At 44.1% G+C, this 21,652-nt stretch overlaps 37 non-coding genes across 37 annotated transcripts; all 37 read right to left on the bottom strand.

Annotated features, from left to right (window-relative positions):
* Positions 1-463: 463 nt before the first annotated feature.
* trnal-aag (transfer RNA leucine (anticodon AAG)) lies at positions 464-545 on the bottom strand. Its single transcript has one exon. It is a non-coding gene; the product is annotated as a tRNA-Leu (tRNA).
* A 244-nt stretch (positions 546-789) lies between these two features.
* trnal-uag (transfer RNA leucine (anticodon UAG)) lies at positions 790-871 on the bottom strand. The gene has a single exon. It is a non-coding gene; the product is annotated as a tRNA-Leu (tRNA).
* A 960-nt stretch (positions 872-1,831) lies between these two features.
* On the bottom strand, positions 1,832-1,913 carry trnal-uag (transfer RNA leucine (anticodon UAG)). Its single transcript has one exon. It is a non-coding gene; the product is annotated as a tRNA-Leu (tRNA).
* A 645-nt stretch (positions 1,914-2,558) lies between these two features.
* On the bottom strand, positions 2,559-2,640 carry trnal-aag (transfer RNA leucine (anticodon AAG)). The gene has a single exon. It is a non-coding gene; the product is annotated as a tRNA-Leu (tRNA).
* A 244-nt stretch (positions 2,641-2,884) lies between these two features.
* On the bottom strand, positions 2,885-2,966 carry trnal-uag (transfer RNA leucine (anticodon UAG)). The gene has a single exon. It is a non-coding gene; the product is annotated as a tRNA-Leu (tRNA).
* Positions 2,967-3,598: 632 nt separating this feature from the next.
* Positions 3,599-3,680, bottom strand: trnal-aag (transfer RNA leucine (anticodon AAG)). The gene has a single exon. It is a non-coding gene; the product is annotated as a tRNA-Leu (tRNA).
* Positions 3,681-3,924: 244 nt separating this feature from the next.
* trnal-uag (transfer RNA leucine (anticodon UAG)) lies at positions 3,925-4,006 on the bottom strand. Its single transcript has one exon. It is a non-coding gene; the product is annotated as a tRNA-Leu (tRNA).
* A 962-nt stretch (positions 4,007-4,968) lies between these two features.
* On the bottom strand, positions 4,969-5,050 carry trnal-uag (transfer RNA leucine (anticodon UAG)). Its single transcript has one exon. It is a non-coding gene; the product is annotated as a tRNA-Leu (tRNA).
* A 645-nt stretch (positions 5,051-5,695) lies between these two features.
* trnal-aag (transfer RNA leucine (anticodon AAG)) lies at positions 5,696-5,777 on the bottom strand. Its single transcript has one exon. It is a non-coding gene; the product is annotated as a tRNA-Leu (tRNA).
* A 245-nt stretch (positions 5,778-6,022) lies between these two features.
* Positions 6,023-6,104, bottom strand: trnal-uag (transfer RNA leucine (anticodon UAG)). The gene has a single exon. It is a non-coding gene; the product is annotated as a tRNA-Leu (tRNA).
* Positions 6,105-6,749: 645 nt separating this feature from the next.
* On the bottom strand, positions 6,750-6,831 carry trnal-aag (transfer RNA leucine (anticodon AAG)). Its single transcript has one exon. It is a non-coding gene; the product is annotated as a tRNA-Leu (tRNA).
* A 244-nt stretch (positions 6,832-7,075) lies between these two features.
* Positions 7,076-7,157, bottom strand: trnal-uag (transfer RNA leucine (anticodon UAG)). Its single transcript has one exon. It is a non-coding gene; the product is annotated as a tRNA-Leu (tRNA).
* Positions 7,158-7,802: 645 nt separating this feature from the next.
* Positions 7,803-7,884, bottom strand: trnal-aag (transfer RNA leucine (anticodon AAG)). The gene has a single exon. It is a non-coding gene; the product is annotated as a tRNA-Leu (tRNA).
* Positions 7,885-8,128: 244 nt separating this feature from the next.
* trnal-uag (transfer RNA leucine (anticodon UAG)) lies at positions 8,129-8,210 on the bottom strand. The gene has a single exon. It is a non-coding gene; the product is annotated as a tRNA-Leu (tRNA).
* A 962-nt stretch (positions 8,211-9,172) lies between these two features.
* Positions 9,173-9,254, bottom strand: trnal-uag (transfer RNA leucine (anticodon UAG)). Its single transcript has one exon. It is a non-coding gene; the product is annotated as a tRNA-Leu (tRNA).
* A 960-nt stretch (positions 9,255-10,214) lies between these two features.
* On the bottom strand, positions 10,215-10,296 carry trnal-aag (transfer RNA leucine (anticodon AAG)). The gene has a single exon. It is a non-coding gene; the product is annotated as a tRNA-Leu (tRNA).
* A 244-nt stretch (positions 10,297-10,540) lies between these two features.
* On the bottom strand, positions 10,541-10,622 carry trnal-uag (transfer RNA leucine (anticodon UAG)). Its single transcript has one exon. It is a non-coding gene; the product is annotated as a tRNA-Leu (tRNA).
* Positions 10,623-11,267: 645 nt separating this feature from the next.
* On the bottom strand, positions 11,268-11,349 carry trnal-aag (transfer RNA leucine (anticodon AAG)). The gene has a single exon. It is a non-coding gene; the product is annotated as a tRNA-Leu (tRNA).
* A 244-nt stretch (positions 11,350-11,593) lies between these two features.
* On the bottom strand, positions 11,594-11,675 carry trnal-uag (transfer RNA leucine (anticodon UAG)). The gene has a single exon. It is a non-coding gene; the product is annotated as a tRNA-Leu (tRNA).
* Positions 11,676-12,317: 642 nt separating this feature from the next.
* Positions 12,318-12,399, bottom strand: trnal-aag (transfer RNA leucine (anticodon AAG)). Its single transcript has one exon. It is a non-coding gene; the product is annotated as a tRNA-Leu (tRNA).
* A 244-nt stretch (positions 12,400-12,643) lies between these two features.
* Positions 12,644-12,725, bottom strand: trnal-uag (transfer RNA leucine (anticodon UAG)). Its single transcript has one exon. It is a non-coding gene; the product is annotated as a tRNA-Leu (tRNA).
* A 645-nt stretch (positions 12,726-13,370) lies between these two features.
* trnal-aag (transfer RNA leucine (anticodon AAG)) lies at positions 13,371-13,452 on the bottom strand. Its single transcript has one exon. It is a non-coding gene; the product is annotated as a tRNA-Leu (tRNA).
* A 244-nt stretch (positions 13,453-13,696) lies between these two features.
* trnal-uag (transfer RNA leucine (anticodon UAG)) lies at positions 13,697-13,778 on the bottom strand. Its single transcript has one exon. It is a non-coding gene; the product is annotated as a tRNA-Leu (tRNA).
* Positions 13,779-14,423: 645 nt separating this feature from the next.
* On the bottom strand, positions 14,424-14,505 carry trnal-aag (transfer RNA leucine (anticodon AAG)). Its single transcript has one exon. It is a non-coding gene; the product is annotated as a tRNA-Leu (tRNA).
* Positions 14,506-14,749: 244 nt separating this feature from the next.
* On the bottom strand, positions 14,750-14,831 carry trnal-uag (transfer RNA leucine (anticodon UAG)). The gene has a single exon. It is a non-coding gene; the product is annotated as a tRNA-Leu (tRNA).
* A 645-nt stretch (positions 14,832-15,476) lies between these two features.
* trnal-aag (transfer RNA leucine (anticodon AAG)) lies at positions 15,477-15,558 on the bottom strand. The gene has a single exon. It is a non-coding gene; the product is annotated as a tRNA-Leu (tRNA).
* Positions 15,559-15,802: 244 nt separating this feature from the next.
* trnal-uag (transfer RNA leucine (anticodon UAG)) lies at positions 15,803-15,884 on the bottom strand. Its single transcript has one exon. It is a non-coding gene; the product is annotated as a tRNA-Leu (tRNA).
* A 645-nt stretch (positions 15,885-16,529) lies between these two features.
* Positions 16,530-16,611, bottom strand: trnal-aag (transfer RNA leucine (anticodon AAG)). The gene has a single exon. It is a non-coding gene; the product is annotated as a tRNA-Leu (tRNA).
* Positions 16,612-16,855: 244 nt separating this feature from the next.
* Positions 16,856-16,937, bottom strand: trnal-uag (transfer RNA leucine (anticodon UAG)). The gene has a single exon. It is a non-coding gene; the product is annotated as a tRNA-Leu (tRNA).
* A 645-nt stretch (positions 16,938-17,582) lies between these two features.
* Positions 17,583-17,664, bottom strand: trnal-aag (transfer RNA leucine (anticodon AAG)). The gene has a single exon. It is a non-coding gene; the product is annotated as a tRNA-Leu (tRNA).
* Positions 17,665-17,908: 244 nt separating this feature from the next.
* Positions 17,909-17,990, bottom strand: trnal-uag (transfer RNA leucine (anticodon UAG)). Its single transcript has one exon. It is a non-coding gene; the product is annotated as a tRNA-Leu (tRNA).
* A 645-nt stretch (positions 17,991-18,635) lies between these two features.
* On the bottom strand, positions 18,636-18,717 carry trnai-aau (transfer RNA isoleucine (anticodon AAU)). Its single transcript has one exon. It is a non-coding gene; the product is annotated as a tRNA-Ile (tRNA).
* Positions 18,718-18,961: 244 nt separating this feature from the next.
* On the bottom strand, positions 18,962-19,043 carry trnal-uag (transfer RNA leucine (anticodon UAG)). Its single transcript has one exon. It is a non-coding gene; the product is annotated as a tRNA-Leu (tRNA).
* Positions 19,044-19,688: 645 nt separating this feature from the next.
* Positions 19,689-19,770, bottom strand: trnal-aag (transfer RNA leucine (anticodon AAG)). Its single transcript has one exon. It is a non-coding gene; the product is annotated as a tRNA-Leu (tRNA).
* A 244-nt stretch (positions 19,771-20,014) lies between these two features.
* On the bottom strand, positions 20,015-20,096 carry trnal-uag (transfer RNA leucine (anticodon UAG)). The gene has a single exon. It is a non-coding gene; the product is annotated as a tRNA-Leu (tRNA).
* A 645-nt stretch (positions 20,097-20,741) lies between these two features.
* On the bottom strand, positions 20,742-20,823 carry trnal-aag (transfer RNA leucine (anticodon AAG)). The gene has a single exon. It is a non-coding gene; the product is annotated as a tRNA-Leu (tRNA).
* A 244-nt stretch (positions 20,824-21,067) lies between these two features.
* On the bottom strand, positions 21,068-21,149 carry trnal-uag (transfer RNA leucine (anticodon UAG)). Its single transcript has one exon. It is a non-coding gene; the product is annotated as a tRNA-Leu (tRNA).
* Positions 21,150-21,652: the final 503 nt, after the last annotated feature.

The raw sequence follows: 21,652 nt of genomic DNA, 5'->3' as shown, positions 1-21,652 counted from the left end.
TCTTCAGCGACAAGAGAGTACAGGCCAACAAGTACCACTACAGCAGCAGAGTGGCGCAGCGGAAGCGTGCTGGGCCCATAACCCAGAGGTCAATGGATCGAAACCATCCTCTGCTATCTCGACCTGGTTATTTAGTAGCACAATCCTCAGTCTAGGATGTTGTTGAACTTCTACCAAGTAGTTCTTTTGAAGGTTAATCATGTGAAGTTAACAATTGTCTACTCATTGGCTGTGGCCAAGGGATTTGACCCCTTCTTCAATTCATTTACTTCACTTTGGAAAATTGGGCCATCTTTCACCATTCTTAGTCTGATTTCTCTGTGTTGTCACTGATTAAGTAGTCAGTCCCGTTTAGTGTGAAAGGCAAAAATACTGAAATTTCGGGAATGGTGGTAAGAGGACAAAACACAAACAGAAAATCAAATTCCTATACTTTGCTACAAACAAAACTGTAAGGAAGAACTGGCAGTGATGGGATTTGAACCCACGCCTCCTGAGAGACTGGAGCCTTAATCCAGCACCTTTGACCGCTCGGCCACACTACCTGCAAATCTTTTTCAGTAAAAATATCAGGTTTCCCCAAGAACATCCAGGTTAGTGGTGTCCAACAAAACCTTGCGCATAAGGTAATGATGCCTGCTTGGATCAGAGGTAAATTATCTTCAAGCCAACCAGAAACGTCCAATGGCAAACAGTTGTGGACCTCATGCTTGTTAGCATAGTAAAATAAGCATATTGTCTAAAGTCATCCACAGAATTTGTAGGACACTACTTCCATTGTCACAGAATTGGCAGTGGTGGGACTTGAACCCACACCTCCTAAGAAACTGGAGCCTAAATCCAGCGCCTTCGACCACTCGGCCAGACTACCTTAGAAGCTATTAACAGAAAGGAAATGTTTGGGCAATGTAAGTTATGTTGCGGTCTGAGGCGCAGACTTGGCGGACAAATAGGTTTCCACACCAAAATCCAGGTTCATGCTGTCCTGCCTAGCCTTGTGCATAACGTAATGAAGCCTGCTCTGATCCATGGTGAAATGTGACCTAATTCTTCTTCAGCGACAAGAGAGTACAGGCCAACAAGTACCACTACAGCAGCAGAGTGGCGCAGCGGAAGCGTGCTCGGCCCATAACCCAGAGGTCGATGGATCGAAACCATCCTCTGCTATCTCGACCTGGTTATTTAGTAGCACAATCCTCAGTCTAGGATGTTGTTGAACTTCTACCAAGTAGTTCTTTTGAAGGTTAATCATGTGAAGTTAAAAATTGTCTACTCATTGACTGTGGCCAAGGGATTTGACCCCTTCTTCAATTCATTTACTTCACTTTGGAAAATTGGGCCATCTTTCACCATTCTTAGTCTGATTTCTCTGTGTTGTCACTGATTAAGTAGTCAGTCCCGTTTAGTGTGAAAGGCAAAAATACTGAAATTTCGGGAATGGTGGTAAGAGGACAAAACACAAACAGAAAATCAAATTCCTATACTTTAATACAAACAAAACTGTAAGGAAGAACTGGGATTTGAACCCACACCTCCTGAGAGACTGGAGCCTTAATCCAGCACCTTTGACCGCTCAACCACACTACCTGCAAATCTTTTTCAGTAAAAATATCAGGTTTCCACAAGAACCGCCAGGTTAGTGGTGTCCAACAAAACCTTGCGCATAAGGTAATAATGCCTGCTTGGATCAGAGGTAAATTATCTTCAAGCCAACCAGAAACGTCCAATGGCAAACAGTTGTGGACCTCATGCTTGTTAGCATAGTAAAATAAGCATATTGTCTAAAGTCATCCACAGAATTTGTAGGATACTACTTCCATTGTCACAGAATTGGCAGTGGTGGGACTTGAACCCACGCCTCCTCAGAGACTGGAGCCTAAATCCAGCGCCTTCGACCACTCGGCCACACTACCTTAGAAGCCATTAACAGAAAGGAAATGTTTGGGCAATGTAAGTTATGTTGCGGTCTGAGGCGCAGACTTGGCGGACAAATAGGTTTCCACACCAAAATCCAGGTACATGCTGTCCTGCCTAGCCTTGTGCATAACGTAATGAAGCCTGCTCTGATCCATGGCGAAATGTTAGACCTAATTCTTCTTCAGCGACAAGAGAGTACAGGCCAACAAGTACCACTACAGCAGCAGAGTGGCGCAGCGGAAGCGTGCTGGGCCCATAACCCAGAGGTCAATGGATCGAAACCATCCTCTGCTATCTCGACCTGGTTATTTAGTAGCACAATCCTCAGTCTAGGATGTTGTTGAACTTCTACCAAGTAGTTCTTTTGAAGGTTAATCATGTGAAGTTAACAATTGTCTACTCATTGGCTGTGGCCAAGGGATTTGACCCCTTCTTCAATTCATTTACTTCACTTTGGAAAATTGGGCCATCTTTCACCATTCTTAGTCTGATTTCTCTGTGTTGTCACTGATTAAGTAGTCAGTCCCGTTTAGTGTGAAAGGCAAAAATACTGATATTTCGGGAATGGTGGTAAGAGGACAAAACACAAACAGAAAATCAAATTCCTATACTTTGCTACAAACAAAACTGTAAGGAAGAACTGGCAGTGGTGGGATTTGAACCCACGCCTCCTGAGAGACTGGAGCCTTAATCCAGCGCCTTTGACCGCTCGGCCACACTACCTGCAAATATTTTTCTGTAAAAATATCAGGTTTCCACAAGAACATCCAGGTTAGTGGTGTCCAACAAAACCTTGCGCATAAGGTAATGATGCCTGCTTGGATCAGAGGTAAATTATCTTCAACCCAACCAGAAACGTCCAATGGCAAACAGTTGTGGACCTCATGCTTGTTAGCATAGTAAAATAAGCATATTGTCTAAAGTCATCCACAGAATTTGTAGGACACTACTTCCATTGTCACAGAATTGGCAGTGGTGGGACTTGAACCCACAACTCCTAAGAAACTGGAGCCTAAATCCAGCGCCTTCGACCACTCGGCCAGACTACCTTAGAAGCTATTAACAGAAAGGAAATGTTTGGGCAATGTAAGTTATGTTGCGGTCTGAGGCGCAGACTTGGCGGACAAATAGGTTTCCACACCAAAATCCAGGTTCATGCTGTCCTGCCGAGCCTTGTGCATAACGTAATGAAGCCTGCTCTGATCAATGGCGAAATGTCAGACCTAATTCTTCTTCAGCGACAAGAGAGTACAGGCCAACAAGTACCAGTGGCGCAGCGGAAGCGTGCTTTGCTCATAACCCAGAGGTCGATGGATCGAAACTTTCCTCTGCTATCTCGACCTGGTTATTTAGTAGCACAATCCTCAGTCTAGGATGTTGTTGAACTTCTACCAAGTAGTTCTTTTGAAGGTTAATCATGTGAAGTTAAAAATTGTCTACTCATTGACTGTGGCCAAGGGATTTGACCCCTTCTTCAATTCATTTACTTCACTTTGGAAAATTGGGCCATCTTTCACCATTCTTAGTCTGATTTCTCTGTGTTGTCACTGATTAAGTAGTCAGTCCCGTTTAGTGTGAAAGGCAAAAATACTGAAATTTCGGGAATGGTGGTAAGAGGACAAAACACAAACAGAAAATCAAATTCCTATACTTTGCTACAAACAAAACTGTAAGGAAGAACTGGCAGTGGTGGGATTTGAACCCACGCCTCCTGAGAGACTGGAGCCTTAATCCAGCACCTTTGACCGCTCGGCCACACTACCTGCAAATCTTTTTCAGTAAAAATATCAGGTTTCCCCAAGAACATCCAGGTTAGTGGTGTCCAACAAAACCTTGCGCATAAGGTAATGATGCCTGCTTGGATCAGAGGTAAATTATCTTCAAGCCAACCATTAACGTCCAATGGCAAACAGTTGTGGACCTCATGCTTGTTAGCATAGTAAAATAATCATATTGTCTAAAGTCATCCACAGAATTTGTAGGATACTACTTCCATTGTCACAGAATTGGCAGTGGTGGGACTTGAACCCACGCCTCCTTAGAGACTGGAGCCTAAATCCAGCGCCTTCGACCACTCGGCCACACTACCTTAGAAGCCATTAACAGAAAGGAAATGTTTGGGCAATGTAAGTTATGTTGCGGTCTGAGGCGCAGACTTGGCGGACAAATAGGTTTCCACACCAAAATCCAGGTACATGCTGTCCTGCCTAGCCTTGTGCATAACGTAATGAAGCCTGCTCTGATTCATGGCGAAATGTTAAACCTAATTCTTCTTCAGCGACAAGAGAGTACAGGCCAACAAGTACCACTACAGCAGCAGAGTGGCGCAGCGGAAGCGTGCTGGGCCCATAACCCAGAGGTCGATGGATCGAAACCATCCTCTGCTATCTCGACCTGGTTATTTAGTAGCACAATCCTCAGTCTAGGATGTTGTTGAACTTCTACCAAGTAGTTCTTTTGAAGGTTAATCATGTGAAGTTAAAAATTGTCTACTCATTGACTGTGGCCAAGGGATTTGACCCCTTCTTCAATTCATTTACTTCACTTTGGAAAATTGGGCCATCTTTCACCATTCTTAGTCTGATTTCTCTGTGTTGTCACTGATTAAGTAGTCAGTCCCGTTTAGTGTGAAAGGCAAAAATACTGAAATTTCGGGAATGGTGGTAAGAGGACAAAACACAAACAGAAAATCAAATTCCTATACTTTAATACAAACAAAACTGTAAGGAAGAACTGGGATTTGAACCCACACCTCCTGAGAGACTGGAGCCTTAATCCAGCGCCTTTGACCGCTCGGCCACACTACCTGCAAATATTTTTCACTAAAAATATCAGGTTTCCACAAGAACATCCAGGTTAGTGGTGTCCAACAAAACCTTGCGCATAAGGTAATGATGCCTGCTTGGATCAGAGGTAAATTATCTTCAAGCCAACCAGAAACGTCCAATGGCAAACAGTTGTGGACCTCATGCTTGTTAGCATAGTAAAATAAGCATATTGTCTAAAGTCATCCACAGAATTTGTAGGATACTACTTCCATTGTCACAGAATTGGCAGTGGTGGGACTTGAACCCACGCCTCCTTAGAGACTGGAGCCTAAATCCAGCGCCTTCGACCACTCGGCCACACTACCTTAGAAGCCATTAACAGAAAGGAAATGTTTGGGCAATGTAAGTTATGTTGCGGTCTGAGGCGCAGACTTGGCGGACAAATAGGTTTCCACACCAAAATCCAGGTACATGCTGTCCTGCCTAGCCTTGTGCATAACGTAATGAAGCCTGCTCTGATCCATGGCGAAATGTTAGACCTAATTCTTCTTCAGCGACAAGAGAGTACAGGCCAACAAGTACCACTACAACAGCAGAGTGGCGCAGCGGAAGCGTGCTGGGCCCATAACCCAGAGGTCGATGGATCGAAACCATCCTCTGCTATCTCGACCTGGTTATTTAGTAGCACAATCCTCAGTCTAGGATGTTGTTGAACTTCTACCAAGTAGTTCTTTTGAAGGTTAATCATGTGAAGTTAAAAATTGTCTACTCATTGACTGTGGCCAAGGGATTTGACCCCTTCTTCAATTAATTTACTTCACTTTGGAAAATTGGGCCATCTTTCACCATTCTTAGTCTGATTTCTCTGTGTTGTCACTGATTAAGTAGTCAGTCCCGTTTAGTGTGAAAGGCAAAAATACTGAAATTTCGGGAATGGTGGTAAGAGGACAAAACACAAACAGAAAATCAAATTCCTATACTTTGCTACAAACAAAACTCTAAGGAAGAACTGGCAGTGGTGGGATTTGAACCCACGCCTCCTGAGAGACTGGAGCCTTAATCCAGCGCCTTTGACCGCTCGGCCACACTACCTGCAAATATTTTTCAGTAAAAATATCAGGTTTCCACAAGAACATCCAGGTTAGTGGTGTCCAACAAAACCTTGCGCATAAGGTAATGATGCCTGCTTGGATCAGAGGTAAATTATCTTCAAGCCAACCAGAAACGTCCAATGGCAAACAGTTGTGGACCTCATGCTTGTTAGCATAGTAAAATAAGCATATTGTCTAAAGTAATCCACAGAATTTGTAGGATACTACTTCCATTGTCACAGAATTTGGCAGTGGTGGGACTTGAACCCACACCTCTTCAGAGACTGGAGCCTAAATCCAGCGCCTTCGACCACTCGGCTACACTACCTTAGAAGCCATTAACAGAAAGGAAATGTTTGGGCAATGTAAGTTATGTTGCGGTCTGAGGCGCAGACTTGGCGGACAAATAGGTTTCCACACCAAAATCCAGGTACATGCTGTCCTGCCTAGCCTTGTGCATAACGTAATGAAGCCTGCTCTGATCCATGGCGAAATGTTAGACCTAATTCTTCTTCAGCGACAAGAGAGTACAGGCCAACAAGTGCCACTACAGCAGCAGAGTGGCGCAGCGGAAGCGTGCTGGGCCCATAACCCAGAGGTCGATGGATCGAAACCATCCTCTGCTATCTCGACCTGGTTATTTAGTAGCACAATCCTCAGTCTAGGATGTTGTTGAACTTCTACCAAGTAGTTCTTTTGAAGGTTAATCATGTGAAGTTAACAATTGTCTACTCATTGGCTGTGGCCAAGGGATTTGACCCATTCTTCAATTCATTTACTTCACTTTGGAAAATTGGGCCATCTTTCACCATTCTTAGTCTGATTTCTCTGTGTTAACACTGATTAAGTAGTCAGTCCCGTTTAGTGTGAAAGGCAAAAATACTGAAATTTCGGGAATGGTGGTAAGAGGACAAAACACAAACAGAAAATCAAATTCCTATACTTTGCTACAAACAAAACTCTAAGGAAGAACTGGCAGTAGTGGGATTTGAACCCACGCCTCCTGAGAGACTGGAGCCTTAATCCAGCGCCTTTGACCACTCGGCCACACTACCTGCAAATATTTTTCAGTAAAAATATCAGGTTTCCACAAGAACATCCAGGTTAGTGGTGTCCAACAAAACCTTGCGCATAAGGTAATGATGCCTGCTTGGATCAGAGGTAAATTATCTTCAAGCCAACCAGAAACGTCCAATGGCAAACAGTTGTGGACCTCATGCTTGTTAGCATAGTAAAATAAGCATATTGTCTAAAGTCATCCACAGAATTTGTAGGATACTACTTCCATTGTCACAGAATTGGCAGTGGTGGGACTTGAACCCACGCCTCCTCAGAGACTGGAGCCTAAATCCAGCACCTTCGACCACTCGGCCACACTACCTTAGAAGCCATTAACAGAAAGGAAATGTTTGGGCAATGTAAGTTATGTTGCGGTCTGAGGCGCAGACTTGGCGGACACATAGGTTTCCACACCAAAATCCAGGTACATGCTGTCCTGCCTAGCCTTGTGCATAACGTAATGAAGCCTGCTCTGATCCATGGCGAAATGTTAGACCTAATTCTTCTTCAGCGACAAGAGAGTACAGGCCAACAAGTACCACTACAGCAGCAGAGTGGCGCAGCGGAAGCGTGCTGGGCCCATAACCCAGAGGTCGATGGATAGAAACCATCCTCTGCTATCTCGACCTGGTTATTTAGTAGCACAATACTCAGTCTAGGATGTTGTTGAACTTCTACCAAGTACTTCTTTTGAAGGTTAATCATGTGAAGTTAAAAATGGTCTACTCATTGGCTGTGGCCAAGGGATTTGACCCCTTCTTCAATTAATTTACTTCACTTTGGAAAATTGGGCCATCTTTCACCATTCTTAGTCTGATTTCTCTGTGTTGTCACTGATTAAGTAGTCAGTCCCGTTTAGTGTGAAAGGCAAACATACTGAAATTTCGGGAATGGTGGTAAGAGGACAAAACACAAACAGAAAATCAAATTCCTATACTTTGCTACAAACAAAACTGTAAGGAAGAACTGGCAGTGGTGGGATTTGAACCCACGCCTCCTGAGAGACTGGAGCCTTAATCCAGCGCCTTTGACCGCTCGGCCACACTACCTGCAAATATTTTTCAGTAAAAATATCAGGTTTCCACAAGAACATCCAGGTTAGTGGTGTCCAACAAAACCTTGCGCATAAGGTAATGATGCCTGCTTGGATCAGAGGTAAATTATCTTCAAGCCAACCAGAAACGTCCAATGGCAAACAGTTGTGGACCTCATGCTTGTTAGCATAGTAAAATAATCATATTGTCTAAAGTCATCCACAGAATTTGTAGGATACTACTTCCATTGTCACAGAATTGGCAGTGGTGGGACTTGAACCCACGCCTCCTTAGAGACTGGAGCCTAAATCCAGCGCCTTCGACCACTCGGCCACACTACCTTAGAAGCCATTAACAGAAAGGAAATGTTTGGGCAATGTAAGTTATGTTGCGGTCTGAGGCGCAGACTTGGCGGACAAATAGGTTTCCACACCAAAATCCAGGTACATGCTGTCCTGCCTAGCCTTGTGCATAACGTAATGAAGCCTGCTCTGATCCATGGCGAAATGTTAAACCTAATTCTTCTTCAGCGACAAGAGAGTATAGGCCAACAAGTACCACTACAGCAGCAGAGTGGCGCAGCGGAAGCGTGCTGGGCCCATAACCCAGAGGTCGATGGATCGAAACCATCCTCTGCTATCTCGACCTGGTTATTTAGTAGCACAATCCTCAGTCTAGGATGTTGTTAAACTTCTACCAAGTACTTCTTTTGAAGGTTAATCATGTGAAGTTAAAAATTGTCTACTCATTGACTGTGGCCAAGGGATTTGACCCCTTCTTCAATTCATTTACTTCACTTTGGAAAATTGGGCCATCTTTCACCATTCTTAGTCTGATTTCTCTGTGTTGTCACTGATTAAGTAGTCAGTCCCGTTTAGTGTGAAAGAAAAAAATACTGAAATTTCGGGAATGGTGGTAAGAGGACAAAACACAAACAGAAAATCAAATTCCTATACTTTAATACAAACAAAACTGTAAGGAAGAACTGGGATTTGAACCCACACCTCCTGAGAGACTGGAGCCTTAATCCAGCACCTTTGACCGCTCAACCACACTACCTGCAAATCTTTTTCAGTAAAAATATCAGGTTTCCACAAGAACCGCCAGGTTAGTGGTGTCCAACAAAACCTTGCGCATAAGGTAATAATGCCTGCTTGGATCAGAGGTAAATTATCTTCAAGCCAACCAGAAACGTCCAATGGCAAACAGTTGTGGACCTCATGCTTGTTAGCATAGTAAAATAAGCATATTGTCTAAAGTCATCCACAGAATTTGTAGGACACTACTTCCATTGTCACAGAATTGGCAGTGGTGGGACTTGAACCCACACCTCCTAAGAAACTGGAGCCTAAATCCAGCGCCTTCGACCACTCGGCCAGACTACCTTAGAAGCTATTAACAGAAAGGAAATGTTTGGGCAATGTAAGTTATGTTGCGGTCTGAGGCGCAGACTTGGCGGACAAATAGGTTTCCACACCAAAATCCAGGTTCATGCTGTCCTGCCTAGCCTTGTGCATAACGTAATGAAGCCTGCTCTGATCCATGGCGAAATGTGACCTAATTCTTCTTCAGCGACAAGAGAGTACAGGCCAACAAGTACCACTACAGCAGCAGAGTGGCGCAGCGGAAGCGTGCTCGGCCCATAACCCAGAGGTCGATGGATCGAAACCATCCTCTGCTATCTCGACCTGGTTATTTAGTAGCACAATCCTCAGTCTAGGATGTTGTTGAACTTCTACCAAGTAGTTCTTTTGAAGGTTAATCATGTGAAGTTAAAAATTGTCTACTCATTGACTGTGGCCAAGGGATTTGACCCCTTCTTCAATTCATTTACTTCACTTTGGAAAATTGGGCCATCTTTCACCATTCTTAGTCTGATTTCTCTGTGTTGTCACTGATTAAGTAGTCAGTCCCGTTTAGTGTGAAAGGCAAAAATACTGAAATTTCGGGAATGGTGGTAAGAGGACAAAACACAAACAGAAAATCAAATTCCTATACTTTAATACAAACAAAACTGTAAGGAAGAACTGGGATTTGAACCCACACCTCCTGAGAGACTGGAGCCTTAATCCAGCACCTTTGACCGCTCAACCACACTACCTGCAAATCTTTTTCAGTAAAAATATCAGGTTTCCACAAGAACCGCCAGGTTAGTGGTGTCCAACAAAACCTTGCGCATAAGGTAATAATGCCTGCTTGGATCAGAGGTAAATTATCTTCAAGCCAACCAGAAACGTCCAATGGCAAACAGTTGTGGACCTCATGCTTGTTAGCATAGTAAAATAAGCATATTGTCTAAAGTCATCCACAGAATTTGTAGGATACTACTTCCATTGTCACAGAATTGGCAGTGGTGGGACTTGAACCCACGCCTCCTCAGAGACTGGAGCCTTTATCCAGCGCCTTTGACCGCTCGGCCACACTACCTGCAAATATTTTTCTGTAAAAATATCAGGTTTCCACAAGAACATCCAGGTTAGTGGTGTCCAACAAAACCTTGCGCATAAGGTAATGATGCCTGCTTGGATCAGAGGTAAATTATCTTCAAGCCAACCAGAAACGTCCAATGGCAAACAGTTGTGGACCTCATGCTTGTTAGCATAGTAAAATAAGCATATTGTCTAAAGTCATCCACAGAATTTGTAGGATACTACTTCCATTGTCACAGAATTGGCAGTGGTGGGACTTGAACCCACGCCTCTTCAGAGACTGGAGCCTAAATCCAGCGACTTCGACCACTCGGCCACACTACCTTAGAAGCCATTAACAGAAAGGAAATGTTTGGGCAATGTAAGTTATGTTGCGGTCTGAGGCGCAGACTTGGCGGACAAATAGGTTTCCACACCAAAATCCAGGTACATGCTGTCCTGCCTAGCCTTGTGCATAACGTAATGAAGCCTGCTCTGATCCATGGCGAAATGTTAGACCTAATTCTTCTTCAGCGACAAGAGAGTACAGGCCAACAAGTACCACTACAGCAGCAGAGTGGCGCAGCGGAAGCGTGCTGGGCCCATAACCCAGAGGTCGATGGATCGAAACCATCCTCTGCTATCTCGACCTGGTTATTTAGTAGCACAATCCTCAGTCTAGGATGTTGTTGAACTTCTACCAAGTACTTCTTTTGAAGGTTAATCATGTGAAGTTAAAAATGGTCTACTCATTGGCTGTGGCCAAGGGATTTGACCCGTTCTTCAATTAATTTACTTCACTTTGGAAAATTGGGCCATCTTTCACCATTCTTAGTCTGATTTCTCTGTGTTGTCACTGATTAAGTAGTCAGTCCCGTTTAGTGTGAAAGGCAAAAATACTGAAATTTCGGGAATGGTGGTAAGAGGACAAAACACAAACAGAAAATCAAATTCCTATACTTTGCTACAAACAAAACTGTAAGGAAGAACTGGCAGTGGTGGGATTTGAACCCACGCCTCCTGAGAGACTGGAGACTTAATCCAGCGCCTTTGACCGCTCGGCCACACTACCTGCAAATCTTTTTCAGTAAAAATATCAGGTTTCCCCAAGAACATCCAGGTTAGTGGTGTCCAACAAAACCTTGCGCATAAGGTAATGATGCCTGCTTGGATCAGAGGTAAATTATCTTCAAGCCAACCAGAAACGTCCAATGGCAAACAGTTGTGGACCTCATGCTTGTTAGCATAGTAAAATAAGCATATTGTCTAAAGTCATCCACAGAATTTGTAGGATACTACTTCCATTGTCACAGAATTGGCAGTGGTGGGACTTGAACCCACGCCTCCTTAGAGACTGGAGCCTAAATCCAGCGCCTTCGACCACTCGGCCACACTACCTTAGAAGCCATTAACAGAAAGGAAATGTTTGGGCAATGTAAGTTATGTTGCGGTCTGAGGCGCAGACTTGGCGGACAAATAGGTTTCCACACCAAAATCCAGGTTCATGCTGTCCTGCCTAGCCTTGTGCATAACGTAATGAAGCCTGCTCTGATCCATGGCGAAATGTTAGACCTAATTCTTCTTCAGCGACAAGAGAGTACAGGCCAACAAGTACCACTACAGCAGCAGAGTGGCGCAGCGGAAGCGTGCTGGGCCCATAACCCAGAGGTCGATGGATCGAAACCATCCTCTGCTATCTCGACCTGGTTATTTAGTAGCACAATCCTCAGTCTAGGATGTTGAACTTCTACCAAGTAGTTCTTTTGAAGGTTAATCATGTGAAGTTAACAATTGTCTACTCATTGGCTGTGGCCAAGGGATTTGACCCCTTCTTCAATTCATTTACTTCACTTTGGAAAATTGGGCCATCTTTCACCATTCTTAGTCTGATTTCTCTGTGTTGTCACTGATTAAGTAGTCAGTCCCGTTTAGTGTGAAAGGCAAAAATACTGATATTTCGGGAATGGTGGTAAGAGGACAAAACACAAACAGAAAATCTAATTCCTATACTTTGCTACAAACAAAACTGTAAGGAAGAACTGGCAGTGGTGGGATTTGAACCCACGCCTCCTGAGAGACTGGAGACTTAATCCAGCGCCTTTGACCGCTCGGCCACACTACCTGCAAATCTTTTTCAGTAAAAATATCAGGTTTCCCCAAGAACATCCAGGTTAGTGGTGTCCAACAAAACCTTGCGCATAAGGTAATGATGCCTGCTTGGATCAGAGGTAAATTATCTTCAAGCCAACCAGAAACGTCCAATGGCAAACAGTTGTGGACCTCATGCTTGTTAGCATAGTAAAATAAGCATATTGTCTAAAGTCATCCACAGAATTTGTAGGATACTACTTCCATTGTCACAGAATTGGCAGTGGTGGGACTTGAACCCACGCCTCCTTAGAGACTGGAGCCTAAATCCAGCGCCTTCGACCACTCGGCCACACTACCTTAGAAGCCATTAACAGAAAGGAAATGTTTGGGCAATGTAAGTTATGTTGCGGTCTGAGGCGCAGACTTGGCGGACAAATAGGTTTCCACACCAAAATCCAGGTACATGCTGTCCTGCCTAGCCTTGTGCATAACGTAATGAAGCCTGCTCTGATCCATGGCGAAATGTTAGACCTAATTCTTCTTCAGCGACAAGAGAGTACAGGCCAACAAGTACCACTACAGCAGCAGAGTGGCGCAGCGGAAGCGTGCTGGGCCCATAACCCAGAGGTCGATGGATCGAAACCATCCTCTGCTATCTCGACCTGGTTATTTAGTAGCACAATCCTCAGTCTAGGATGTTGTTGAACTTCTACCAAGTAGTTCTTTTGAAGGTTAATCATGTGAAGTTAACAATTGTCTACTCATTGGCTGTGGCCAAGGGATTTGACCCCTTCTTCAATTCATTTACTTCACTTTGGAAAATTGGGCCATCTTTCACCATTCTTAGTCTGATTTCTCTGTGTTGTCACTGATTAAGTAGTCAGTCCCGTTTAGTGTGAAAGGCAAAAATACTGATATTTCGGGAATGGTGGTAAGAGGACAAAACACAAATAGAAAATCAAATTCCTATACTTTGCTACAAACAAAACTGTAAGGAAGAACTGGCAGTGGTGGGATTTGAACCCACGCCTCCTGAGAGACTGGAGCCTTTATCCAGCGCCTTTGACCGCTCGGCCACACTACCTGCAAATATTTTTCTGTAAAAATATCAGGTTTCCACAAGAACATCCAGGTTAGTGGTGTCCAACAAAACCTTGCGCATAAGGTAATGATGCCTGCTTGGATCAGAGGTAAATTATCTTCAAGCCAACCAGAAACGTCCAATGGCAAACAGTTGTGGACCTCATGCTTGTTAGCATAGTAAAATAAGCATATTGTCTAAAGTCATCCACAGAATTTGTAGGATACTACTTCCATTGTCACAGAATTGGCAGTGGTGGGACTTGAACCCACGCCTCTTCAGAGACTGGAGCCTAAATCCAGCGCCTTCGACCACTCGGCCACACTACCTTAGAAGCCATTAACAGAAAGGAAATGTTTGGGCAATGTAAGTTATGTTGCGGTCTGAGGCGCAGACTTGGCGGACAAATAGGTTTCCACACCAAAATCCAGGTACATGCTGTCCTGCCTAGCCTTGTGCATAACGTAATGAAGCCTGCTCTGATCCATGGCGAAATGTTAGACCTAATTCTTCTTCAGCGACAAGAGAGTACAGGCCAACAAGTACCACTACAGCAGCAGAGTGGCGCAGCGGAAGCGTGCTGGGCCCATAACCCAGAGGTCGATGGATCGAAACCATCCTCTGCTATCTCGACCTGGTTATTTAGTAGCACAATCCTCAGTCTAGGATGTTGTTGAACTTCTACCAAGTACTTCTTTTGAAGGTTAATCATGTGAAGTTAAAAATTGTCTACTCATTGACTGTGGCCAAGGGATTTGACCCCTTCTTCAATTCATTTACTTCACTTTGGAAAATTGGGCCATCTTTCACCATTCTTAGTCTGATTTCTCTGTGTTGTCACTGATTAAGTAGTCAGTCCCGTTTAGTGTGAAAGGCAAAAATACTGAAATTTCGGGAATGGTGGTAAGAGGACAAAACACAAACAGAAAATCAAATTCCTATACTTTAATACAAACAAAACTGTAAGGAAGAACTGGCAGTGGTGGGATTTGAACCCACACCTCCTGAGAGACTGGAGCCTTAATCCAGCACCTTTGACCGCTCAACCACACTACCTGCAAATCTTTTTCAGTAAAAATATCAGGTTTCCACAAGAACCGCCAGGTTAGTGGTGTCCAACAAAACCTTGCGCATAAGGTAATAATGCCTGCTTGGATCAGAGGTAAATTATCTTCAAGCCAACCAGAAACGTCCAATGGCAAACAGTTGTGGACCTCATGCTTGTTAGCATAGTAAAATAAGCATATTGTCTAAAGTCATCCACAGAATTTGTAGGATACTACTTCCATTGTCACAGAATTGGCAGTGGTGGGACTTGAACCCACGCCTCCTCAGAGACTGGAGCCTAAATCCAGCGCCTTCGACCACTCGGCCACACTACCTTAGAAGCCATTAACAGAAAGGAAATGTTTGGGCAATGTAAGTTATGTTGCGGTCTGAGGCGCAGACTTGGCGGACAAATAGGTTTCCACACCAAAATCCAGGTACATGCTGTCCTGCCTAGCCTTGTGCATAACGTAATGAAGCCTGCTCTGATCCATGGCGAAATGTTAGACCTAATTCTTCTTCAGCGACAAGAGAGTACAGGCCAACAAGTACCACTACAGCAGCAGAGTGGCGCAGCGGAAGCGTGCTGGGCCCATAACCCAGAGGTCGATGGATCGAAACCATCCTCTGCTATCTCGACCTGGTTATTTAGTAGCACAATCCTCAGTCTAGGATGTTGTTGAACTTCTACCAAGTAGTTCTTTTGAAGGTTAATCATGTGAAGTTAACAATTGTCTACTCATTGGCTGTGGCCAAGGGATTTGACCCCTTCTTCAATTCATTTACTTCACTTTGGAAAATTGGGCCATCTTTCACCATTCTTAGTCTGATTTCTCTGTGTTGTCACTGATTAAGTAGTCAGTCCCGTTTAGTGTGAAAGGCAAAAATACTGATATTTCGGGAATGGTGGTAAGAGGACAAAACACAAACAGAAAATCAAATTCCTATACTTTGCTACAAACAAAACTGTAAGGAAGAACTGGCAGTGGTGGGATTTGAACCCACGCCTCCTGAGAGACTGGAGCCTTAATCCAGCGCCTTTGACCGCTCTGCCACACTACTTGCAAATATTTTTCTGTAAAAATATCAGGTTTCCACAAGAACATCCAGGTTAGTGGTGTCCAACAAAACCTTGCGCATAAGGTAATGATGCCTGCTTGGATCAGAGGTAAATTATCTTCAAGCCAACCAGAAACGTCCAATGGCAAACAGTTGTGGACCTCATGCTTGTTAGCATAGTAAAATAAGCATATTGTCTAAAGTCATCCACAGAATTTGTAGGATACTACTTCCATTGTCACAGAATTGGCAGTGGTGGGACTTGAACCCACGCCTCTTCAGAGACTGGAGCCTAAATCCAGCGCCTTCGACCACTCGGCCACACTACCTTAGAAGCCATTAACAGAAAGGAAATGTTTGGGCAATGTAAGTTATGTTGCGGTCTGAGGCGCAGACTTGGCGGACAAATAGGTTTCCACACCAAAATCCAGGTACATGCTGTCCTGCCTAGCCTTGTGCATAACATAATGAAGCCTGCTCTGATCCATGGCGAAATGTTAGACCTAATTCTTCTTCAGCGACAAGAGAGTACAGGCCAACAAGTACCACTACAGCAGCAGAGTGGCGCAGCGGAAGCGTGCTGGGCCCATAACCCAGAGGTCGATGGATCGAAACCATCCTCTGCTATCTCGACCTGGTTATTTAGTAGCACAATCCTCAGTCTAGGATGTTGTTGAACTTCTACCAAGTAGTTCTTTTGAAGGTTAATCATGTGAAGTTAACAATTGTCTACTCATTGGCTGTGGCCAAGGGATTTGACCCCTTCTTCAATTCATTTACTTCACTTTGGAAAATTGGGCCATCTTTCACCATTCTTAGTCTGATTTCTCTGTGTTGTCACTGATTAAGTAGTCAGTCCCGTTTAGTGTGAAAGGCAAAAATACTGATATTTCGGGAATGGTGGTAAGAGGACAAAACACAAATAGAAAATCAAATTCCTATACTTTGCTACAAACAAAACTGTAAGGAAGAACTGGCAGTGGTGGGATTTGAACCCACGCCTCCTGAGAGACTGGAGCCTTTATCCAGCGCCTTTGACCGCTCGGCCACACTACCTGCAAATATTTTTCTGTAAAAATATCAGGTTTCCACAAGAACATCCAGGTTAGTGGTGTCCAACAAAACCTTGCGCATAAGGTAATGATGCCTGCTTGGATCAGAGGTAAATTATCTTCAAGCCAACCAGAAACGTCCAATGGCAAACAGTTGTGGACCTCATGCTTGTTAGCATAGTAAAATAAGCATATTGTCTAAAGTCATCCACAGAATTTGTAGGATACTACTTCCATTGTCACAGAATTGGCAGTGGTGGGACTTGAACCCACGCCTCTTCAGAGACTGGAGCCTAAATCCAGCGCCTTCGACCACTCGGCCACACTACCTTAGAAGCCATTAACAGAAAGGAAATGTTTGGGCAATGTAAGTTATGTTGCGGTCTGAGGCGCAGACTTGGCGGACAAATAGGTTTCCACACCAAAATCCAGGTACATGCTGTCCTGCCTAGCCTTGTGCATAACGTAATGAAGCCTGCTCTGATCCATGGCGAAATGTTAGACCTAATTCTTCTTCAGCGACAAGAGAGTACAGGCCAACAAGTACCACTACAGCAGCAGAGTGGCGCAGCGGAAGCGTGCTGGGCCCATAACCCAGAGGTCGATGGATAGAAACCATCCTCTGCTATCTCGACCTGGTTATTTAGTAGCACAATCCTCAGTCTAGGATGTTGTTGAACTTCTACCAAGTACTTCTTTTGAAGGTTAATCATGTGAAGTTAAAAATGGTCTACTCATTGGCTGTGGCCAAGGGATTTGACCCCTTCTTCAATTAATTTACTTCACTTTGGAAAATTGGGCCATCTTTCACCATTCTTAGTCTGATTTCTCTGTGTTGTCACTGATTAAGTAGTCAGTCCCGTTTAGTGTGAAAGGCAAAAATACTGAAATTTCGGGAATGGTGGTAAGAGGACAAAACACAAACAGAAAATCAAATTCCTATACTTTGCTACAAACAAAACTGTAAGGAAGAACTGGCAGTGGTGGGATTTGAACCCACGCCTCCTGAGAGACTGGAGCCTTAATCCAGCGCCTTTGACCGCTCGGCCACACTACCTGCAAATCTTTTTCAGTAAAAATATCAGGTTTCCCCAAGAACATCCAGGTTAGTGGTGTCCAACAAAACCTTGCGCATAAGGTAATGATGCCTGCTTGGATCAGAGGTAAATTATCTTCAAGCCAACCAGAAACGTCCAATGGCAAACAGTTGTGGACCTCATGCTTGTTAGCATAGTAAAATAATCATATTGCCTAAAGTCATCCACAGAATTCGTAGGATACTACTTCCATTGTCACAGAATTGGCAGTGGTGGGACTTGAACCCACGCCTCCTTAGAGACTGGAGCCTAAATCCAGCGCCTTCGACCACTCGGCCACACTACCTTAGAAGCCATTAACAGAAAGGAAATGTTTGGGCAATGTAAGTTATGTTGCGGTCTGAGGCGCAGACTTGGCGGACAAATAGGTTTCCACACCAAAATCCAGGTACATGCTGTCCTGCCTAGCCTTGTGCATAACGTAATGAAGCCTGCTCTGATCCATGGCGAAATGTTAGACCTAATTCTTCTTCAGCGACAAGAGAGTACAGGCCAACAAGTACCACTACAGCAGCAGAGTGGCGCAGCGGAAGCGTGCTGGGCCCATAACCCAGAGGTCGATGGATCGAAACCATCCTCTGCTATCTAGACCTGGTTATTTAGTAGCACAATCCTCAGTCTAGGATGTTGTTGAACTTCTACCAAGTACTTCTTTTGAAGGTTAATCATGTGAAGTTAAAAATTGTCTACTCATTGACTGTGGCCAAGGGATTTGACCCCTTCTTCAATTCATTTACTTCACTTTGGAAAATTGGGCCATCTTTCACCATTCTTAGTCTGATTTCTCTGTGTTGTCACTGATTAAGTAGTCAGTCCCGTTTAGTGTGAAAGGCAAAAATACTGAAATTTCGGGAATGGTGGTAAGAGGACAAAACACAAACAGAAAATCAAATTCCTATACTTTAATACAAACAAAACTGTAAGGAAGAACTGGCAGTGGTGGGATTTGAACCCACACCTCCTGAGAGACTGGAGCATTAATCCAGCACCTTTGACCGCTCAACCACACTACCTGCAAATCTTTTTCAGTAAAAATATCAGGTTTCCACAAGAACCGCCAGGTTAGTGGTGTCCAACAAAACCTTGCGCATAAGGTAATAATGCCTGCTTGGATCAGAGGTAAATTATCTTCAAGCCAACCAGAAACGTCCAATGGCAAACAGTTGTGGACCTCATGCTTGTTAGCATAGTAAAATAAGCATATTGTCTAAAGTCATCCACAGAATTTGTAGGATACTACTTCCATTGTCACAGAATTGGCAGTGGTGGGACTTGAACCCACACCTCCTCAGAGACTGGAGCCTAAATCCAGCGCCTTCGACCACTCGGCCACACTACCTTAGAAGCAATTAACAGAAAGGAAATGTTTGGGCAATGTAAGTTATGTTGCGGTCTGAGGCGCAGACTTGGCGGACAAATAGGTTTCCACACCAAAATCCAGGTACATGCTGTCCTGCCTAGCCTTGTGCATAACGTAATGAAGCCTGCTCTGATCCATGGCGAAATGTTAGACCTAATTCTTCTTCAGCGACAAGAGAGTACAGGCCAACAAGTACCACTACAGCAGCAGAGTGGCGCAGCGGAAGCGTGCTGGGCCCATAACCCAGAGGTCGATGGATCGAAACCATCCTCTGCTATCTCGACCTGGTTATTTAGTAGCACAATCCTCAGTCTAGGATGTTGTTGAACTTCTACCAAGTACTTCTTTTGAAGGTTAATCATGTGAAGTTAAAAATTTTCTACTCATTGACTGTGGCCAAGGGATTTGACCCCTTCTTCAATTCATTTACTTCACTTTGGAAAATTGGGCCATCTTTCACCATTCTTAGTCTGATTTCTCTGTGTTGTCACTGATTAAGTAGTCAGTCCCGTTTAGTGTGAAAGGCAAAAATACTGAAATTTCGGGAATGGTGGTAAGAGGACAAAACACAAACAGAAAATCAAATTCCTATACTTTAATACAAACAAAACTGTAAGGAAGAACTGGCAGTGGTGGGATTTGAACCCACACCTCCTGAGAGACTGGAGCCTTAATCCAGCACCTTTGACCGCTCAACCACACTACCTGCAAATCTTTTTCAGTAAAAATATCAGGTTTCCACAAGAACCGCCAGGTTAGTGGTGTCCAACAAAACCTTGCGCATAAGGTAATAATGCCTGCTTGGATCAGAGGTAAATTATCTTCAAGCCAACCAGAAACGTCCAATGGCAAACAGTTGTGGACCTCATGCTTGTTAGCATAGTAAAATAAGCATATTGTCTAAAGTCATCCACAGAATTTGTAGGATACTACTTCCATTGTCACAGAATTGGCAGTGGTGGGACTTGAACCCACGCCTCTTCAGAGACTGGAGCCTAAATCCAGCGCCTTCGACCACTCGGCCACACTACCTTAGAAGCCATTAACAGAAAGGAAATGTTTGGGCAATGTAAGTTATGTTGCGGTCTGAGGCGCAGACTTGGCGGACAAATAGGTTTCCACACCAAAATCCAGGTACATGCTGTCCTGCCTAGCCTTGTGCATAACGTAATGAAGCCTGCTCTGATCCATGGCGAAATGTTAGACCTAATTCTTCTTCAGCGACAAGAGAGTACAGGCCAACAAGTACCACTACAGCAGCAGAGTGGCGCAGCGGAAGCGTGCTGGGCCCATAACCCAGAGGTCGATGGATCGAAACCATCCTCTGCTATCTCGACCTGGTTATTTAGTAGCACAATCCTCAGTCTAGGATGTTGTTGAACTTCTACCAAGTACTTCTTTTGAAGGTTAATCATGTGAAGTTAAAAATGGTCTACTCATTGGCTGTGGCCAAGGGATTTGACCCCTTCTTCAATTAATTTACTTCACTTTGGAAAATTGGGCCATCTTTCACCATTCTTAGTCTGATTTCTCTGTGTTGTCACTGATTAAGTAGTCAGTCCCGTTTAGTGTGAAAGGCATAAATACTGACATTTCGGGAATGGTGGTAAGAGGACAAAACACAAACAGAAAATCAAATTCCTATACTTTGCTACAAACAAAACTGTAAGGAAGAACTGGCAGTGGTGGGATTTGAACCCACGCCTCCTGAGAGACTGGAGACTTAATCCAGCGCCTTTGACCGCTCGGCCACACTACCTGCAAATATTTTTCAGTAAAAATATCAGGTTTCCCCAAGAACATCCAGGTTAGTGGTGTCCAACAAAACCTTGCGCATAAGGTAATGATGCCTGCTTGGATCAGAGGTAAATTATCTTCAAGCCAACCAGAAACGTCCAATGGCAAACAGTTGTGGACCTCATGCTTGTTAGCATAGTAAAATAAGCATATTGTCTAAAGTCATCCACAGAATTTTTAGGATACTACTTCCATTGTCACAGAATTGGCAGTGGTGGGACTTGAACCGACGCCCCCTAAGAGACTGGAGCCTAAATCCAGCGCCTTCGACCACTCGGCCACACTACCTTAGAAGCCGTGAACAGAAAGGAAATGTTTGGGCAATGTAAGTTATGTTGCGGTCTGAGGCGCAGACTTGGCGGACAAATAGGTTTCCACACCAAAATCCAGGTTCATGCTGTCCTGCCTAGCCTTGTGCATAACGTAATGAAGCCTGCTCTGATCCATGGCGAAATGTTAGACCTAATTCTTCTTCAGCGACAAGAGAGTACAGGCCAAAAAGTACCACTACGGCAGCAGAGTGGCGCAGCGGAAGCGTGCTGGGCCGATAACCTAGAGGTTGATGGATCGAAACCATCCTCTGCTATCTTGACCTGGTTATTTAGCAGCACAATCCTCAGTCTAGGATGTTGTTGAACTTCTACCAAGTAGTTCTTTTGAAGGTTAATCATGTGAAGTTAAAAATTGTCTACTCATTGACTGTGGCCAAGGGATTTAAACCCCTTCTTCAATTCATTTACTTCACTTTGGAAAATTGGGCCATCTTTCACCATTCTTAGTCTGATTTCTCT

Source organism: Leptonotus elevatus, chromosome 2 (genome assembly GCF_054856555.1).
Source record: "Leptonotus elevatus isolate MCC_2025b chromosome 2, RoL_Lele_1.0, whole genome shotgun sequence".
Classification (NCBI taxonomy): domain Eukaryota; kingdom Metazoa; phylum Chordata; class Actinopteri; order Syngnathiformes; family Syngnathidae; genus Leptonotus; species Leptonotus elevatus.
Note: the sequence above shows the minus strand (reverse complement) of the source record. Positions and strands in the feature narration are given on the sequence as shown.